The sequence below is a fragment of the Sinocyclocheilus anshuiensis genome, unplaced genomic scaffold, assembly GCF_001515605.1.
Source record: "Sinocyclocheilus anshuiensis isolate Anshui unplaced genomic scaffold, SAMN03320099.WGS_v1.1 scaffold2470, whole genome shotgun sequence".
In the NCBI taxonomy this organism is placed as follows: Eukaryota; Metazoa; Chordata; class Actinopteri; order Cypriniformes; family Cyprinidae; genus Sinocyclocheilus; species Sinocyclocheilus anshuiensis.
In genome coordinates this window covers 249552-262158 of record NW_015560624.1, presented here as the reverse complement: position 1 = coordinate 262158, position 12607 = coordinate 249552, and the positions used below count along the sequence as shown (strand labels likewise).

The 12607-nt window shown below is 34.4% G+C and overlaps 1 protein-coding gene across 1 annotated transcript in view; it reads left to right on the top strand.

Moving 5' to 3' along the window:
• The window catches only part of LOC107681914 (leucine-rich repeat and fibronectin type III domain-containing protein 1), a 193368-nt gene that overhangs the window by 118189 nt on the left and 62572 nt on the right, over window positions 1-12607 (top strand). The window contains exon 2 of the mRNA XM_016478286.1: window positions 12311-12398. The gene's annotated coding sequence lies outside the window, so the exon portion shown is untranslated. The remainder of the gene's footprint in view (window positions 1-12310; window positions 12399-12607) is intronic.

The following is a 12607-nucleotide window of genomic DNA, read 5'->3' as shown; positions in this document are numbered from 1 at the left end:
TGTGTGTGTGTGTGTGTGTGTGTGTGTGTGTGTCGGTGGGCGTACATTATCTACAGCATCTAATTTGATCTCGCCTCTAATATTAGATGTTCTCTCCTCCCAGAAACATAATCTGATTATTTTCCTTTAGCGCTTCAGCGGCTTCTTTTCTTCTCTAATTGACTGATTTTTGTGCACGATTCTACAGGAATTTCTCTGAAATTATCAGCTGATTTGAATCCGGAAACATTCAGACACATGCACGCGTTGGGAAGACAATTGCTAAGTATCGTTTAGCAGAAGAGATCTCAACAACATCTCAAATTATACTCGGTTTATGCAAGTACATGAACGTAGATGCATGATGTCAAAACAAATTCATCATCTTATTCATAACGTAGAGCAGATCTCAAAAAGGTAACTACAGTCAAATTTAGTAGGCAATATTTGTTTAGACATGTAACTATCAGATTATATGAGTTAATTCTACAATCACAGCAGTGTTTATCTGGCACGGAAATAATTAGGATCTGAGTTAGGCTGACAGCATTACACTAGATATAACTAATAAAACTAGAAAAAAGTTATTTTAGTATTGTTTATATAATATTTATATAGTGTTTATTCATAATTTGAAATAACTTTTATTTTTATATTTTTTATATTTATAAGTATTATTAATTTGATTGTGTTTTTTGTCATTTTTATTATATATTTTTAGTTATATAAATATGTAAAAGTTATATAAAATCAAAAATATTTGATATATATATATATGTGTATATATAGTGATTTTATATAGTGATTTAGTGATTTCTAAATAAGACAGAGCCTCGGCTTTGCAGTGATGTGAGCGTTGAAGCGTTGCAGGAACTCTGTGTGAGGAATCACTGTAGCACAAAAACACTTTGGACTTTGAGATGTTTAAAGGAGACGAGCGAAGAAAACTCACAACAGAATGAGACCGGACACTAGACCATCATCCTCAGACTATCGAGACTGAAATAACATTTACAGAAGTGAAGAAGCCTCATTTTTTGTGTATTTTTGTTGTAATGATCCTGGAAGAATTTACATTTTCAAAGCATTTGTAACATTTGCATCTATATTTTCCCTCACTAAAGCCCACTTTTAATGTTAGTCAAAGTTTTTCCTGCACCAAAAAATCAAAAATGAGTGTCTATTTTTGTTTTTTGTTTTTATAGGAAGATTTTCCACGGTCTCTCTGACTCTTATAATCAGATTGTTTTTGTTGCTGTACCATATGAAATCTGTTTAATTTTCTCCAAATTCCATCTTAATCTTCCTTGATTCTGTTGTAATGGTTAAATTAAATGTTAGCAAATGAAAAGCATGCCTAATTAATGAAATCCTGAAACTTTTGCAATTTAACAACACTTTATTAAAAAATGTACAAAAATACATTATAGGTCCTTACGAAATTTGTTTTATTTTTTCCCATATACTATTGTATTTTTCCCAAATTCTGGATCTCATGTTTTAATTTTTATGAATTCTGTTTTCCATTTTATTAAATTTTCACAAAGCATATATAATCAACTAAATTCATAAAACTTTAACCGTTTAATTTTTAATTTTTAATTTTAATTTGTTCAAATTAAAACTTGAAAGAAAATAAATCCTTCCATTTTTACTATTATTATTATTACTTTGAGAAATACATTCTACTGAGCTCTACTGTAATATATTACTATAGAAAACCGTTTAAATTGTAATAATATTTCACAATATTTCTGTATTTATTTTTGATCAATTAAATGCAGCCTTGGTTGAGCAGAAGAGACTTACTATGACTTACTGTGATGAAATGGGCTTATTTTTTAGCCAATCATCTGAGCTGTACATGTCAGGTGACTGATCACTCTATATAAAAACTCCTTGCAGCTGACAGGAAAAAATATGAGGAAAGATTTCAAATCATATACTTCTATGTGACACAAACCAGCTCAATGGCTGCCATTGAGATGTAATGAATGTTATCAGATCCAGGTATTACAGATCTGCTCAGTTTCTCAGTGTCTATTTAGACAAAAAACTTGCTATTGCAGCCTCTAGAAAGTACAATTTCTTATCCAGTAATCACAAAAAAACAGACATAGACATAATCATCAATCTGTCTCAAGTTCTTAATCGTTTACACTTATAATACTTGAATATTCGGTTACATTCTTGCAAACGAATGTCCTAAACACTCGTTTCTATACTAATTGCCATTCTAAATGCTTAATCTGTCTGTATGTTGTGTGTGTGAAGCTTAAACTACATTAAGACATTAAGCGTTGAAGCCACACACACACACATCATGACTTGAGCATCATGAGAACATATCATAATCCTGTGGAGAGATTACACACATAATCTACAGGAAATTACAAAAGCATCTTTAGGGAATTAAGCAATTGTGCAGCGTAATCCACAGCAGAAAATGCTCTTTACAGGAACACTGCAGCTGATTTTCTCGAGCCGCGCTCACTGTTTATCTTTCCAAACAGGATCTCTCAACATCTGACATCCGTCCAAGAAGAGCTATGAGGATGAACCAAGATTTTGTGTTGTAATTTAGCCACTGCCAAACACACACACACACACACACACACACACACACACACACACACACACACACACACACACACAGTCGGTGAGTGTTGCAGCGCTGTAAAACACTGCAGAGAGACAGAACGAGGCTAGTTAAAACAGGTCACACACTCAACTCAGTCGGAGCCGCACATTCATGCAGATGTTGTATTTATGAGCTCTTAGATGTTTGTTTAAAGAACAACATCCCATAATTAAGCATTAACCAGATTCCAGCACCTTTTACTCCACAATATTTAATCGCTCTCTGGATCTTCTGCTCTGTTTAGGGAGGAACTGACTAAAAATAGCCATTACAATTCATTTCAGTGAGACGGTTAGAGAAAAACCATTCAAAAACAGGGACAGCCTGTACAGGGAATGAAATTAATCAGTGAATATCCATTTAATTCTCTGTACAGGACGTCCCTGTTTTGCATTAACCAAGTATTTGGTTAATTGTGTTTTTGCATTTCACTTTTTTTTAATTATTGAAAAACTTTACATTTATTTATATGTTGCTATTTTATGTAAATGAAGGTCCTCATTGCTGATGTGCCATATAATAGCTGCTAAATACAGAAGAATAAAAATCAATTAATTCATTAATTTATATGTAATGCTGCTAAATACTGCAATATTTATTTATTTATTTATTAATATTAAATCCACTATAATTTTTATAAATAATACTGTTTTTGTGTCACGGAATGTAGTTTGAAGAGTTTTTTTTAGGTGAGAATGTACTTGTTTAGACTTCAAATATACAGTCAGCCTCACCTCGGCCAGATCTTCTGGAATTTGCCACTGGCTCTGATGTCTCTATAGTGGTTAAACATGAGATAGAATTAGTTTTGGGTAATTCTAATGGGCAGTAGGTCTCATTAATCTGTTATTTGTTCCAGAGCAGATAATTTTGGCTGAGGGCAAAGTCTCATAACTATTTTATATAACTTTAATGCTGTATATCAGAGCGCTGCCTTTGTACTTTTGACTGAATTGTCTAGCAACTTTTATGATGGCTGTTGTTGTTGTTTATTACATATTATTATTCAATAAAGATTTTATATAATTAATAGTAGTATTTTATAATAGTATTTAGTATTGGGAAACAGTGTGTGTGTTCGTGATGGTGATTTTACTTACATTGTTCCGCCATTAGATGTGACAAGACTGAGTCAGCGGTAAAGACTTTTATATGGAAAGAGACTGAAACAGGGTTGTAAACAAGGAAGTTATGTTTACTTTCAGCAACAGTTTGTAAGACGCCGTTAACAAATGCAGTGAGCAGCGCTGTGATCAGAAATCACCCTTAACAGATGAAAGATAGTACGACAAAGATATCGCTAACCTCAGTGGACATTCAAACGCATGTTTTATTGTGAATATGAGATTGAGCTGAAAAATTAATTCTGTATCAGATGCAGGGAATCACACTCTCAGTCCATCTCTCTCATCATACTCTACATAATACTGCACAGTGAGCTTTTAATACAGTGATGCAATAAGCTTTCAATAAAGTGACATTCTTGAATTAGTAACGGATCTTGAGCTCAGCTGTTAAACTGTCAAACTGAGATTTGAATCTGTGGCGGAAGGAAGTAGCTCTGTTCAAAAGAGGGTTTTTAAAGACACTCCGTTGTTGTTTCTTATGTATTTACACACTTGTGTAGTTGAACTGTTGTTTAAATGCAATATCACACTCGTAGCCATGCGATATGGCTGTATATCAGCATATCCGTTTATGAGCATGCTGATATACAGCCATATCGCCCTGCTACAAGTGCAATATTGCTCATATATAAACATGTTATGCTATTTCACAGACTGTTTAAATTGGCTATTCAGCAGCTGCAAAATTTCCAACCTTACCTTTTTTAGGATTTGACCTCAATTAGAAAGTTCAGACTGCTGAGGGCCTAGAGGGTCATTTATGATTACATCTGAATATGTTTTAATATCGCCATCCAGCATTAAGAGAGAAAAAATGACTCTAATGCTGAAATATTCTGAAATAGGCGTGAAAATCACGGCCGGTCACCTTTGTACAAATTAGCGTCTGCCATTGTAATAAACATTGATTTGAGCGACACCCCGGCAGATCGGTGAGCGGTTAATCTGCCATTAATGTTACATGCTTTAGATCTGCTCCCTGCAAAATAAAACATTCATACGGGTCGTTCTGCGGCGAGCGGCCAGGAATATTAAAACCCGACCGATGCAGAGACGAGAGAAGAACAAAGAGTCGTTACGGCGTGTGCGAACACTAGTGAGCCTGTTGTCAGTGGATGGAGTGTTTCTGTGTGAAGTGCCACTCAATGAATTATGGGTAATGAGCATGTGAGCTCACGTCTTGTGTTCAGTCAGTGAGCTGTGATCTGCCTGCCAACTTATAGAGCCGTTACAACAACACAGAGACTAGAAAACACACGTTAGACACGCTAAAGATGCTGAAACACCTCCAGACCCCTGAAACACTTACCGATTAAGAGAAAATTTAGAGACACATTTCCATTAAAACTAAATCTGCTTTATAGTTCTGCTTTGAAAATTAGACTGAAATAGATGAAAATCGGAGACTGAATAGATTTGAGACTGAAATAGATGAAATCTCTAAGGCCTCTAAATTATCAACATGTGCAAAACTTTACTTTATTTTGTATCCAGTCAAAGCTCTTTTAGTGTAATTGTACAAACATCCAGCTTCAGCTGGAGCTTCACGTGTCTTTCTGCTGTCAAATCTTGACTGATTTTGATCAAGTAAAGGTCAGAATAACTGCAGTAATATCTCCAGATGAACACTTACTGGACTGAAGCAGCTCAGCTTTACTTGATTCTCCATCAATCATGTTTTAGAGTCTCAAATCTGATCCTCAGGATCTTTTGAGGAGCGTTTGTTTCCAGAAGCTTTACTTTCACTGTTCCTCAGCGGAGGAATGATCTTCACAAGCCTCCAGAACATCTCACATCTTCTGAGGAGCCTTTATTTCTTCAGCTCTCAATCAGCATTGCATTATATGTTTGGATCATTTCAATCTCATTTTACTAAAACAGATTATTGGAGAGACACAGAGTGACGACTGATATTTATATCGTTTTATGTCAGTATCTGCTGTACTGTTATGAAAATCGCATTGATTTACATCACAAGCATCAGAATCTCATAACTTTTTGTTCTTTTAAATATCAGCATCTGCATTATTTAATTGCAAATAATTGCATATTTTTGCTCAGTTTGAGTCTCTGAGTAAAATCGAGCTGTTTTTACTACATATTCTCACTCTATCAGACTATATGAGCCATAAAAGCCTAATGGATCAAATATGATTCTCAGCAAAACACATATGCAAATTGTTTTTTTTCTGACAATTTTTTTCTATATAAAAATCAGGCTTTACAGAGTTAAATCTCCACATGCATTCACAACACAATTAACTTCTGTAATGTTATGCATTTTATAATAAAACTAAATATTAGTGTGAAAAGGGACTCTCGTTTTGATTAATTTATACATGTTTCCAATGATTGCATTGCGCATTTTATTCATTATATATATTTTTTCCCATCTGTGTGGCTTTGCAGTTATCAGCAGAAAAGGAAAGCTGTTCAGAGGTGGAAGTTAGTGCATTTTGAGGACGTCTGATGCACAAATCAGTCATTTTTCATCTTTAGAATGGCGTTCACTGATGAATCATTCACAATAACAGCAGAGGGATTGATTTAGAGACTCATTTGTAACGTCATGCTGTCTGTGAGATCCATCTCTGGCTCTTTTGGCCACTCTAAGCATAATCCAGCTGGCCATTAATACACGGTTTCAGTCCTTCATGTATCGATTCCTTCAGCTCAACCTGATGAGAACTAATCACTGAGCTGAGCATTGAATGTGCTGTCGATATAAAGCTGTGATACTTACAGAACACACTCCAGTGTGTGTGTGTGTGTGTGTATGTGTTGATGTCAGCAGATTTCCCAGCTAAAGAGGTCACAGTGAGCTGAGCTTCTGGATAATACAGAGCTATGCTGTATACTGTATACTGTACATAGTATGTGATTTTTCTGTATGCATAGAATATCTGGACGACTAAGGGATCGCTGCACTGGGTAATCTATCCCACAATGCACTGTGCGTAAGCTGTGTGACTAATGAACTGGAAGTGTTTTATTTTTAATAACTTGTTCTTCACTCGATTAGAATTAAAAATGCATAACTGAACTATAAATGAAATGTAAATGGGGTCATGTGACAACAGTGTAGCACACTGTACTGCTGTTTGAAGCATGCAGTATTTAGTAAGTAGTATACTAATAAAGTCATTTTCTAAAGAAATTAATACTTTTATTCAGCAAAGATGCATTAAATTTATTAAACGTGACAGTAAAGACATTTATAATGTTTCAAATGATTTCTATTTCAAATAAATGCTGTTCTTTTGAACTTTCTATTCATCTGTGAATCCTGAAAAATAAAATGTATCACAGTTTCCACAAACATATGAATTGTTTTCAACATTGATAATAATCAGAAATGTTTCTTGAGCAGCAAATCAGCATATTAGAATGATTTCTGAAGATCATGTGACACTGAGGACTGGAGTAATGATGCTGAAAATTCAGCTTTGATCACAGAAATATATTACATTTTAACAGATATTCACATAGAAATCAGCTATTTTAAATTCTAAAAATATATCAGTATTTTTTGCTGTATTTTTAATCAAATAAATGCAGCCTTGGTGAGCAGAAGAGACTTTTACATTAGAAAATTTGAAAATCATACTGAAAACTGAAACTTCAGGCTGAAACCACTTAGTGGTGGATAAGCTGTTAAATGTATTTAATATCATGCTTTTGCTCTTTTTAGCTCCGATTGTTCATTCTGAATGCATTGAAACCCATTGTTGTGAGGTCAATCATATTTCCCGTCGGTCATTTTTTATCGCACATTTTTCAGACAAAGATGGCAGACGGTCATCTGTGTCTTGTCAGTGTTTTTTGGCTTTGCCTTTGAAGCCGCCCCTGAGGGTCCCGCTGAGCTGCGCTGGTCAAAAGTTAAATCTGCTCCTAACCTTTGAAGCGATTATCCTAAAATCACATTTCTGTTGGCGTCTGAAGTGGGAGGTTGTGCCGGAGTTGCTGCGGACCCGCCGATGGCCCCGTAATGTTTTTTCACATTTCAGTATGGAAGGTCATGTTTCCATTTTTACTTTCCAAATCACAGGGATACTCACCCTAATCCCGCAGAAGGGGATTTGAGAGTGTCCCGACTGTAAAGTGGAGCTCTAGGGAGGTTTTTAAACTGCAAACACAAGGGGAGACTCAGCCCTCATTATGAGAGCTGGATAAGAGAGAATAATGTGGTGGCTTGAAGTGATAAAGAGAGGAAGAGAGAGCGACGTGTTAGAGAAAAGCACAAACAGCACAGGGGAGAGTGAAGAGCGCACTCTGATCAACAACAGAAGAGATAAAAAGTGGCTCGTCCTGTTTGACTGCATGTTAACACACCATCCCAGATGAGAGAGAGTGTGTGTGTGTGTGTGTGTGTGTGTGTGTGTGTGTGTTTCTGACACTAGACAGATTGATCATACAGTAGCTTACAGTTACAACACTGTGTCCTTACGAAGGAGGACTGATATACCTGAGATGTACTCCAATAATCTGCTTAGTTTGCAACTTACCACAACTTTTAAAGGGATAGTTCACCCAAAAATGAAATTTCTGTCATTTACTCAAGTTGTTCCAAATCTTTGGGAGTTTCTTTCTTCTGTTGAACACAAAAGAAGAGATTTTGAAGAATGTTGGTAACCAAACAAACTTCCAGGATTTCTAGTTCCCAGTATGCTTTGCATAGGACTGGATAAAGAGAGTAAATGTTGAAATTAAGTGTAATTTTATGTTTTTTACTAAAGGAAAAGACCTGTTGGTGTTAAATGCTATCGTGTTTAACATTTTAAAAAGTTCCTGTTATTTTTTTGTGTTTACCATCCCAGCTAGCAAAAAATATGTTGTAAAAATGTTTTGCTAACGTTCCCATTGAGTTATGAAAATATTAAATAAGATGTCCAGTTTAATTTTTTTATTTATTATTATTATTATTATTTTCTTGGTTACATGAATGTCAGTTTATCTTCTTTTTTTTTTCTTTAATTATGGGAACGTTACTTTCAAATGTTCTCGGAATGTTCTGAAACAAGTAGCAACATTTAAAAAATGTTAGAGAAACATTCAACTAAAAACATTCCATGAACAATATACAGATAATGTTTTTTGTGCTAATGTTTTGAGAATGTTTTTTTGTTAGAACAACTTTTTTTTTTGAGCCAAAATACTTTTAGCGTGTAGCTGACAGAGAAAACTTGCCATAAGATGCTGACAACAGCTACAGCTACACTACAGCTCCCCTTGTGACAATACTGAAAATGACATGTAATTGCATTGCTTTATGAATCACTTTCTCGCATTTCATGAAATTGAATTGCATAACTAAATGCATGCACTTATGCACATTCTTTGTGTTTGTAATGTTTATATGCTTAAAGAAAATATTGTTTTTTTAGCAAAAATGATACTTGTTGTATAACAAATATAACGTATTTTACATGATATAAACATCTAAAGGCAATTTAATGCATCCTTGCTGAATAATGGTATTAATTTCTTTCAATATATAAATAGCTATTTTTACCTAATATTGGCATGCTGCAATATATATTTTTATGCTTCATACTGATTTGCATACTTAGTATACACTGTAAATATATAATATCTACTGTATGTTGATCAATTTAATGCATCCTTGCTGAATAAAAGTATTCATTTCTTTCTATATATTAATAGCCATTTTACCTAATCTTTGCAGGTTGCTATATATATTTTTATGCCTGATAGTGATGTGCATGCTTAGTGTGCACTGTAAACATATAATATCTATATTAATCAATTCAATGCATCCTTGCTGAATAAAATTGTGAACAGTGTATATAAATGTTTTTAATAACATCTACGAATCTCAACATTCTGTTTTTCATGCATCTTTCAGAAATGGCAGATGTTTGTGTTTTCTCTCATTACGGAGGATAGATATACTTTATAGTCTAAAAGTGCACTTATATTGCAGATGTGATGGCGCCACACGCTGATCTGCTCAAAATTCTGACCTTTCACCCTCAGAAATGATCGTCCCATCAAAAGACACATTCAGCCCTCGGCTGGTGTAGATTCAGACCTGCTGCTCTTGCTCTGAGCATCTCGTTCTTCTGCAGGGTCTGTTATTAAGGCTCGGGATGAGTGATTCTGACACGTTCAGCGTGGAGGGTAAGCACACAAAACAGATCACTTGAGAAGAACCGCACTTATGCATTTTGCATGGGCCGGATGAATGGATGCTTTCACCGTATGTACTGTATTACAAAGGAGCGTCAGAGGAGAAAATAGAGAGAGACGAGCTGTTTGGATGGAAGCGGGTCATTACAGCAGCACACCAGACACGGGCAGCTGTCTTTTAAGGGAGCATCTGATGGAGCACTACATAGGCAGCATCTTGGCACTCAGTTAGTGAAGCTTATGCATACTAAGAATATTTATATTTAAATTTATATATTATATTAAATATGTATTATTTATATTGTATACACATACACTTATGCATGTATATTCTACAAAACTGGTTAATATAATATATATATATATATATATAGTGTATAAGTGTATATAAACACTCACATACACACATTTATGCATATATTTTCAACAAAAACTGCACAATATAATTAAAAATAGCAATATTTGCATGTTACAGTGTATATTTGTATGGTTCAGTATATATTTATATTGCTTTGCCTGCTTAGTATGCACTCACTTTTCCACTAGGACCATCACAATGCATTCTGGGATTGTTTTCTCCACGATATGCTTATTAATGCTGCCTTACATTCTGGCCAAAACAAAGTGTCCTAGAAGATGAAATCGCCGCCTACCTTATGATTCTTAGAAATGCTGTCTAAGTGGGCAGCTCACTAGGTTTTAAATGAGGTCTTGTATCTATAAAACTTGAGAAATACAGAGAGAGAAAGAGAATTTGTCATGAAGAACCTTGAAGCATTTTTATCTTGTTGCATTGAAATAGCTTGTTGCATGTTTTGCGCTCGATAGGCACTGAAGGACACGATCAGCCCTCATATCTGTCCGGCATCTGCTTTACAGAAAACACTGTGCGCTGTGGAGAGGAATCCGCCACGATTCGAATAATAACTAGATGAAGTTCTGGAGAAAATGTGAGTGGAGTTTAGTAAACGGAACTGAAGTGATGTGGGTGTTTGTTTAAACTGTTCAAGAGTTCTGGCCTGTAGAATTGGCTCTCAGTGTGTTTCTTCAGCTGTTTTCTGGTCCAGCAGGTGAAAATGGTTTGTCTGATCGCCTCTTCTCAACAATACAGAATCATTCACAGATTCTAAACAACCCCATTCACTACTAGTTGACTTCACAAACACCACTGATAATAATCCATGTAAATGTGTTTCTCACAAGCACAAGCAGCGGGTCCAAACTCACTGTCATAATGTTGTGAATTTTTCATGATATTCTGTTTGGTCTCTTCTGTGCTGATGGAATTTGAATAGAGTTGAGATGCTTGTTTCTGAAGTTTGTTGGCATTATTTTTAGTTGTTATAAAAACACTTCACGATGATGAATGTCTGTAAAAACTCTTTCATGGCTCAGGACATTTCACAGAGTTCTCAACAGTGTTATTTTAGTAGTATTGATATACTATTATAGTTTTTATCCATATTTTGAGTTAGCTTTTATTTTTATATTTTTTGTTTCATTTTAAGGTTACTTAATTGTATTCTTCTTAGTAATTTTATACGATTTTTTTTTATTATTTTTTAAATATTACTATTTAAGTTGATCTTATTTTTATTTCAGTGTTATTTTAACATTACTGATATATTGTTAAAGTTTTTGCTAATATTTTGAATTAATTTTTACATTTTCCGTATTCATTTAAGTTTAAAGTTTAGTAAAAGTTTTAGTAATTTTATGTGATTTGTCATTTTTATTAGATTTTTTTTTTATGCCTGTGTAGATCTTAGTAATGATGCCTTGGCAACTAATGGAAATAAAATTTACATTTAAGATTTTTATATTTTATTTTATTTTAGTTAACTTTTATTTTATTTCAAGTGACATTTTTTATGGTTTTAGTTTTAGTTAACTATAATAACCCTGGACAATTATATGTTTTCAGTTATGTTTCACTGAAGTATCAACTTGATTATTTCGCAGATGTTTTTATTAATACACCTTGGCAATAATAAAAATAGACACAAATGAGACAATAATTACAATAAGAATACAGAGCTATAAAATTAATGTGGAGCCGATTATTTGAGCTTATGGAGAATTCGACGAGAAATGTTTGCAATATCTGCCTTGTGATTAAAAAAAAAAGGTATTAAATCTGAGCAAAGTTTAAGGCATTATTTAGATATTTTCAGAAACTTGAATTTCTTTTTATTTTAGGAGTATTTTCTTTATGAGAAAAAGTTCTCTTTTCACTCTTAATCTCATTGCTTTCTAAGAGAAACAGTTGAGATATTAAAGAGATCTCATTGGGGATTCTCTTTTCTTCTCTGATGTTGATGATGGAATCTGTATTTCTCTGTGTAATATGCTTTAAATTTGGTGATGGGCATCATAAAACAAGCATTGTCTCTCTCTGTTGTCACGGCTACAGGTGGCATCACTCCAGTTACCCAGAAGCCCTTGAAAAGACGAGAGATGCCCTTTTGAGATGACTGACACTGGAACAAACTTCATATCTGGTGAGTTTGTCAGTTCACAATAACACATTTCTCTCTCTCTCTCTCTCTCGCTCCGTTTCTCAAACCGCTGCAGATCATGGTGAACGGAAGCATCTGTTGTCAGGTCCCCTGTCACTGGATTTCTGAGAAATAATGGATTGATGCGTGCAGAAAGAAGAAACAACACTGTATGCTTTTTTCACACACACACACACACACACACACACACA